The sequence below is a fragment of the Camelina sativa genome, chromosome 7, assembly GCF_000633955.1.
Source record: "Camelina sativa cultivar DH55 chromosome 7, Cs, whole genome shotgun sequence".
NCBI lineage: Eukaryota > Viridiplantae > Streptophyta > Magnoliopsida > Brassicales > Brassicaceae > Camelina > Camelina sativa.
In genome coordinates, this window is record NC_025691.1 from 31,774,643 (window position 1) to 31,783,805 (window position 9,163).

Sequence of the window (9,163 nt, forward strand, 5' to 3'; positions counted from 1 at the left end):
TACAAAAGATGAGATTTTTTCAGCTTGACCTGTGCTTAAAATGATGTGTTGTTAACGTGTCCTTGCCCAGCTCCAGAACCTGTGAAAGATACATAAACGTTCAGTAATCAGATCTTTCTTAATGGTACCAGAAACAGCATTCTTGAACTAGGACTAGAGCTGTGATTGGTTTCATTATAACGTAATAGAAACTGATGATCTACACACCCACTTTCTATGTGCATAATCCGCTGCTTTATCTGATATTGCAGACACCCAGTTGATCTGAGCAGCTCTGGAAACCTAACACCTCGTTCAGGCATTTTACCGAACACTTTCTGCGCATGATTCTCATTGCGTCCTTAAGAAAACAAACGCTTTCATTCAATTCATTTTCTGGTTAAAGATTTGATTGCACATACTAACCAAAAGTTCAAAACATTTATACCTGTAATACGATTTGCAAATGACGACCAAAAAAAATCAAAATATGTGACTTCAAAAGAAAGATAAAAAATAAAACTAGTGATACAATAATATACAAACTTCCATAAAACATCACCCTCTTAAATAACAAAACTAAAATTACTCAAGCGTGTAGCGCAGGTTATCCCTAGATAAGCTGGTGGAGTATAAAAGACTGAATACAATTGCGGCGATAGCGGCGTGGATCGCGGGTTCGACCTTACTGTTTCCAGTACGCATTGTTGCTCAACGTCCTTGGATCACAGACTCTGTCATCTCATTGACCGTTATAAAATCCTTAGACATGGATTCTTCTTCATTTCTCGTGTGCACTACAAATGTGGGTTGTTTTGGTGATGGAAGATCTGATGATGTGGTGAGCATAGACAGCAGCTCAAGTGTATTTGGTCTGTCTGCAGGTTGGTGTTGAATACAAAGCAAACCAATCTGGACACACCTTCCAACTTCAGATGGGTGACAAGAACCAGCAAGAACTTGGTCCAAAAGATTGACTCCTCGGGTTTCACACCAAGATTCCCATGCCTGTTTGTTTAGTTTCTTATCGTTAGTAACAAACCTCTGCAAGTGCATAAAGACATAAAGTCGTACTTACATATGCCAGAAGTGTATTTCCTTCTTTGCCATAGCTGAACCTTGAGATCTTCTCTCCGCTGATGATTTCTAAAAGTAGAACTCCGAAGCTGTAGATGTCTGATTTCTCAGAGAACATCCCAGCCCATGCATACTCAGGAGCCATATATCCTCTGTTCTAACATCAAATAGTTTATGTATGACTATCATGATTATGAATCTTGTTAGGCATATATGTTTTCGAAGAATGGTTCTTACAGAGTTCCTACAACCCTGCGAGTGTTATCCTGATATTGGGTTCCCTGGTACATCCGAGCCAATCCAAAATCTGATATTTTCGGGTTCATTTTCTCGTCCAGAAGAATGTTACTGACCTTCAGGTCTCGGTGAATAACTCTGAGGCGTGAGTCACGGTGGAGATAGAGAAGTCCACGTGCAATACCTTGAATGATATCAAATCTTTTTGGCCAATCAATCTCAAGTCTTTTTCTTGAATCTAAGAAAAACTATCAGACAAACAGTTCCACATAAATAAATAAAAGTTGTTGATGGTAAAGGAAGAATGTAAGAAGGGACTAACCAAACACAAAAGTATCGAGGCTTTTGTTAACCATATACTCATAAATCAATAGCTTCTCTTCTCCTTCGACGCAGCACCCCAAAACCCGGACTAAGTTTCTGTTTTGAAGTTTTGAGATGAGTACTATCTCATTCATGAACTCCTCTTTGCCCTGTCCAGAGCTGCGAGAAAGCCGTTTTACTGCAATTTCTCTTCCATCTTGCAGTTTCCCCTGAAACAAATGGTAAATGTCATCTAAAAAAACAGAGAAACGAAAACAGCAAAGAGAGTAAAATCGTTTCTGACCCTGTAAACGGAACCAAATCCACCATGTCCAAGTTTTTTTGATAGACTGAAACTATTGGTGGCAGTTTGTATAGTGTTCATCTCAAAAAACACTAAACCTGGGACATCTTGTGATTTCAGATCATTCCACCAGGCATCCTTTGATATATGAGCTGAAATGTAAGTTAGATTCACGTGTTAGTGCTTAATATCTAGCAATCAAAACAAATGCACCAAAAAGCACATATACTGGTCTAAACAACATAAATGAGTATCTTTAGGTTTAATCTAGTACATCTATCGATAAGTCATAACAAATGTAGAAGAGACATCTAATGAATAAATGAACGACGAGAGATCGTGGAATAGTAAAGTCATCAATGTGTTACCGTTATGTTCCACTCTGCTTCTCCAGAAACCAAATGCAGCAAAGCATAAGATCACAAAAGGGTAAGGCTCAGTGTGCTAGCAACAATGGTCTTCTTGCGCTTATTTCCATCTGAGAAATATCAGAAAGTTCAATATCATTGAAGTAGAATATGAAATTGGAAAGGACGAAGGTCTTTGAATTTATCTTCCATGCTATACCTAGTTCAGAACGTGCAAGACGAATGAATAAAAGCTCTCCTCCTACAGAAAATTGCGCTGTGTCCATTAATTCCTGGTTCCACACTAAGCACCCTATTCCATTGATATAAGAAAAGGCCAAGCAAGAACAGTTGTGGAGGCAACTTTGATAGCATTCTTCAGCATTCACAGAACTTTCAAGTTTGTACAAGTCTGGAGGCTTTGTATTCGGAACAGGATGGAAGACATTTGCATATTTTCCTATAGCGTTTCCTAGACAATCTAGTTCGGTATGCCTCACACAACCACCAGTCCAGTTCCCCCTTTTCCACTCTTCAATGAATTTAGGAACAAACCCTTTAAAACATTTACACTTAAGAGGAACTGACATATCACACAACACAAATGGTCCACATGCACCATAAATATCGCATGAATTGGCTGGACGAGCCACGTTAATTAATTCCCAGCCTGTTCCATTATGCCGAACCATCTCCGTTAATCCCTCTGATGTCAAAACTATATGTAAAAGTTTGAAGTTTTTATCAACATAAGTAAAGGATCCTGACCCATTTACATCCTGCTGAAAGATGAATGGACTTGTATATGTGTCATCCATTTGCGGTACCCCACTGAACCTAGTTTTAGCCCATGGACCGCTTCTCCAATAAAGCATTGAGCCTCTCATACTACACGCTTGTAATGGCACTTGCGGTGTAATCTGAAACACGAAGTCTCCAGGTGATGGATCAGTGTAACTTTTCCAAGAAGTCAACACCCGCTTCTCACCGGTGGTGAGATTATACGTCAGGGTTGAGAGAGGGAGCATAGTATTACCAAGATGCTCAAAGCTTTGCCATAGAGTATTTCCCGAAACTTTATCTATGAAAACAAAATTCCCACTGTCTGTAAGCTCTGCACGAGACCCTTTGGATGCAAAAATATCTCCGGTAGACCACCACACAACACCATTTATTCCATTAGATAATACAAGACTTCCATTGCTGCTGATACCAAGATATGCCGTGGGGTCTGTAACAGGCTTTTCTCTATTTGCCACCCACACAACCACCCGGGGAATGATACCTTTGAACCAGATCCCGACATACTGAGTCACAGAGTTATTAGGACTGAAAAACCCCAATTCATAAACTCCATTAGAGGAGCTGAGAGTTTTTCCTTTTGACAAAGGACTCTCTGTGGTTATCCCTGCATAGCTAAAACTTAAAATTCTAGTGAACACGAGCAAACAAGCAAAGAACATGATCCTCTTCTTCCCCATGTGTTTTTGTGTCTCCAAGAAGTCAAGAACTATCTTCTTTGGACTAATCTAAGAAGAAAAACTATTCTTAAGTTAACAAGAACCTAAGTCACAAAAACAAATCTACACTCTGCGATCAGTCAGATGATGAGAATATGAGTCAATCAGATTCTTCAACACGACTCTAAGAAAACAAACAAAACAAAGTAAGCCAATAAAAATGAAAAAACTCAATACTTTGTGGACTTTCAACGAAGATGTCCAATCAACATTTGATCTCACATAGTAACATTGTACTTTTCATGTTCCTGTTAGCTTTTGGCCCAGAACAAGTCAAAGATAAGCACCTATAATACTCCACATCAATCAAAAAGATGAGAATTTTCAGACTGTTAAAGAATCCAATACGTTACCCAATTAATCACATGTCAGTTGACCTCAGATTGTGTAGTTTCCATGTCGTTCCCAGCTCTTTCAGTCCAGAACCTGCGAAAGATAAACATCTTAGATCATATGTCAACACAGTTTAAATTTCTTAAACTGCAGACTATGAATAGTCTCATGTTAAATCTCGTTCAGACATTTCAACCAACACTTCCAATGCATACCCAAAACGTTCAGAGGTTGGCTTATGTTGTTCGACCCTACTGTCCCCAAACCCAACTCAAACAACATTGAAGACGAAAGTACCCAATACTACGGGAGTCCCCAAACCCAACTCAAACAACACTGAAGACGAAAGTTTGCAAACCCAATACTATGGGAGTCCCCAAACTCTAAAGAGTAGTACCTAAACTCTCATCAATACAGATAAGACTAATTTAAGAATTGTATTGAAGAAGAAAAAACAAAAAATATGTTTTGAAGTAAGTTTGAGTTAAAAAGAGAATAATATGTATTGAATAATGAATAAATAAAAAGTTGATCACTTCAACAAATAATTGATTATTGCATCGTTTCTTAACGCCCAAGGATCACAGATTGGGTCATGTCATTGACAGTGGTCAAATCCTTAGACATGGATTCATTATCTCTGGGGTGCAATGCAAATGTGGGTTGTTTTGGTGATGGAAGAACAGATGTTGTGGTGAGCATAGCCAGCAACTCAAGTGTGTTGGGTCTGTCTGAAGGTTGGTGTTGAACACAGAGCAGCCCAATCTGGACACATCTTCCAACTTCAGATGGATGACATGAAGTAGCAACATCTTGGTCCAAAAGATCAACTCCTTTGGTTTGACACCAAGATTCCCATGCCTGTTGTTTAGTTTCATATCTTAAAGAGTATCAGAGCAAGAACCTCTTTTGAAAATCCTCTGTAATTGTACCAAAACCTTAAAGAATTAACTTACATATGCAAGAAGTGTTTTTCCTTCTTCGCCATAGCTGAACCGTGAGATCTTCTCCCCGCTGATGATCTCTAATAGTAGAACTCCAAAGCTATAAATGTCTGATTTCTCAGAGAATACTCCAGTCCATGCATACTCAGGAGACATGTATCCCCTGTTCAAAAACCAAATATTATTATATCACCGAGTTTAATATTTGACAAATATGACAATGAATCTTGTCAAGCATGTTATTAAACACAGGCTCTTACAGAGTTCCTACAACCCTGCGAGTATTGTCCTGATATTGGGTTCCCTGATACATCCGAGCCAATCCAAAATCTGATATTTTTGGGTTCATTCTCTCGTCCAGAAGAATGTTGCTGACCTTCAGGTCTCGGTGAATTACCTTGAGGCGTGAGTCACGATGGAGATAGAGAAGTCCACGAGCAATACCCTGAATGATGTCAAATCTCTTTGGCCAATCAAGCTCGAGCCTTTTCCTTGTATCTAAGCAACAATACCGTATAAAACAAATCAGATAAGAAGATTCACTTGAGAGAAGAAGCTGCTAACTGAAAGAGAAAGACTGCAAAAAGTAACCCACCAAAGACAAAAGTATCAAGGCTTTTGTTCAACATAAACTCATAAATTAATAGCTTCTCTTCTCCTTCGACACAGCATCCCAAAACCCGGACTAAGTTTTTATGTTGGAGTTTTGAGATGAGTACTATTTCATTCATGAATTCCTCCTTGCCCTGTCCAGAGCTGCTAGAAAGCCGTTTTACTGCGATCTCTTTCCCATCTTGCATTTTTCCCTGAAACAAGTTGTAAAGGTCATCTCAAGAAAATAGAGAAATGAGAAGAAAAATGTCGATTTAAAGGTTTCTGACCTTGTAAACTGAACCAAATCCACCTTGTCCGAGTTTGTTTGATAGACTGAAATTATTGGTGGCATTTTGAATGGTATTTATGTCATAGTACACTAAACCTGAGACATCTTGTAGTGTCAGATCGTTCCTCCATGCATGCTTTGATATATGAGCTGAAATTTGAGCAAGAACTCGTGTGTTAGTGCTGAAGCCTGAACATCTTTTGAAGCATATTCAGATACTTTGAAACAAGCCAAAACCAAGATTACCAAAAAGAACACATGCTGAAGTTAAAAACATAACTGAGTGCATCGATTTAGTGTAGGGTTTCATTGTGGAAAAACTCTGTTTTTCTATTTTAGTTGTCGATAATTTGTAACTAATATATTAGACTACACAATCGTTTTTTCGGCAAGCAAATGAATAAACAAACAACAACAAACCGATGGAGGGATGAACAGATCATCAACGTGTACCATTATGTTTCACTCTGCATCTCCAGAAACCAAACGCAGCAGAAGCCAAAATCACAAAAAGAGAAAAGCTCAAAACACTAGCAACAATGGTTTTCTTGAACTTGTTTACACCTGGTACGAAATAACAAAAATAAAAATAAAGAATAAGCCATGCTGCTACCAGATAGAACATTATCAATGGAGTTGAAGATAAAGTTGTAAAATTGATTAAGTAGCTCTTTCGTGTAATCTTTTAAGCCATACCTAGTTCAGAACGTGCAAGGCGAATGGAAAGAATTTCACCTCCTGCAGAAAATTTCACTGCGTCCATTAGATCCTGGTTCCACAATAAGCAGCCTATTCCATGGATATAAGCAAAGGCCAAACAAGAACAATTGTGGAGGCAACTTTGCTGGCATTCTTCTGCATCCACAGAACTTGCATATTCGTAAAAGTCTGGAAGCTTTATGTTGGCAACAGGATGAAAAACGTTTACATCTTTTCCAGTAAAGCTTCCTTGACAATATAGTTCAGTACGCCTCACACAACCACCAGTCCAGTTTCCTCTTTCCCACTCCTCAATGGAATGAGGAACAAACCCTTTAAAGCATTCACACTTTAAAGGTACTGACATAACACACAACCCAAATGGTCCACATACACCGTAAATATCGCATGAATTGGCTGGAGCCTTATAACTTAATTCCCAATCTGTTCCATTATGCCGAAACCTCTTCATTGATCCCTCTGATGTTAAGACTATATGTGAAAGTTTTGAAATTTCTATCAACATAAGTAAAGGATCCTGACCCATTTGCATCATGCTGAAGGTTGAATGGACTTGTATATGTGTCATCCATTAGCGGTATCCCCGTGAACCTTGTTTTAGCCCATGGACCGGTTCTATAGTAAGGTGTCAAGCCTCTCATAATAAGCAACTGTGATGGCACCTGTGGTGTAATCTGACCTACAAATTCGCCAGGCGATGGGTTGGTGGAACTTTTCCAAGAACTCAACACCCGTTTCTCACCGCTGGCGAGATTATACATGAGGGATGAGAAAGGGAGCATAGTATCACCAAGATGCTCAAAGCTTTCCCATAGAGTTCTTCCTGAAACATTTTCTATGACAACTAGATTTCCGCTGTCTCTAAGCTCTGCACGACAGCCGTTCGATGCAAAAATTTCTCCCGTTGACCACACAATGCCATGTTTGCCATTAGATAACAGAAGGCTTCCATTGCTGCTGATAGCGAGATTTGCTGTGGAGTCTGTAGCAGGCTTTTCTCTATTTGCAACCCACACAACCACCTGCGGAATGATACCCTTGAACCAGATTCCGACATACTGATTTTGTGAGTTATTAGGACTGAAGAATCCCAATTCATAAACTCCATTAGAGGAGCTGAGAGTTTGTCCTACTGACAAGGGACTTTCTGTCGTTATTCCTGCATAAGTAAAACTTAAAAGGATGGTAAAGAAGAGTAAACAAGCAAAGAACACAGTCCTCTTCATCCCCATGTGTCTCCAAGAACTACCTTCTTCAGATAAATTTAACAAACAATGCATTCTTTAGTTAACAAGAAAGTAAGTCACTAAAACAAAGTCAGGGGCTTGTGAGGACTATAATAAAGCACCTAAAAACGTTGACCACACCACAGTTTGTTGCCAAATTCTCCATTACTTCATCCACAATTAACTTATACCTTCTATATAATAATAATAAATTTGATTCTTATGTTTGCCAGTTTTCAACGGAGAAGTCTAACCTTTTAACCCAATCAACCATTTAAGTTGACCCTAGAACCAATGAAAGATAGACATCTACACTTTGCTATGAAAATATGAATCAGTCAGATTTTTCAGCATTAGTTTAAGAGGTGAAAGTGAGAAAGTAAACCAGGACAAGCAAAACTCAGGGACTTGTAAGAACTGAATTTCTGGGACAAATAAGCAATGTTGACCACAAGAGATGAGCATAAGGTCAGCAATATTGACTGATTCAAAGCTGCAATTCCTCTGCCAAAACAGTGGTTTAATAAAGTTATTGGAACTAATTCAAAAGACCAAATGGGGCAATTAGAGTAGCCTTTCAAGTTCCTATAATGAAACGTGACATTGCTATCTATAAACTCGTCCTACCTGAAACTATATCTAACAATACCAAAGAAATTTCAATACTTGAGTAATTTTCCACGAAGAGGTCCAAACTTAAGTTTTCACCCAATCAACATTTGACCTCACATAGCAACATTTGAACCAATCAAAAAGATGAGAATTTTTAGCCTGACTTGAAGAATCACACGCCGATTGAAATATTGTGTAGTTTCCATGTCCTTGCCACCTCTTTGAGTCCAGAACCTGAAAAATGATAAACATCCAACAATCAGATCTTTCTTATTGGTTTCTGAAGTTGTTGTTTTTAATCTTACACCACAGTTTGAAAATGTTAACTAGATTCACAGTAACAAGTTCTTAAACTGTAGTCGACTATGTTAAATCTCGTTCAAGCATTTTACCGAACACTTGCAGTGCATGACTAAAACGTTCAGAGCTTCACTGATGCCGTTGGACTCTAATACCCCAAAATCGAGACCGATACCACACATGACAATTATAAAAGACCGCGAGACTCTAAGCCTTTTTAAAACAAAGCAGAGATATTGAATGTAAACTAAAAACTCCTCGACAAAGAAAAGAAGAAAACACAAATCGAAAAGAGGGCTTTTTGATTTGCAGAAACCCTAAAGATGATTATAGCACAACGAACAAAACTGAAGAAGAAAAAAAAAAAAAAAAAAAAAA

The 9,163-nt window shown here is 38.5% G+C and overlaps 2 pseudogenes; both read right to left on the reverse strand.

Moving 5' to 3' along the window:
• LOC104703737 lies at nt 30-4,111 on the reverse strand (annotated as a pseudogene).
• On the reverse strand, nt 4,513-9,147 carry LOC104703739 (annotated as a pseudogene).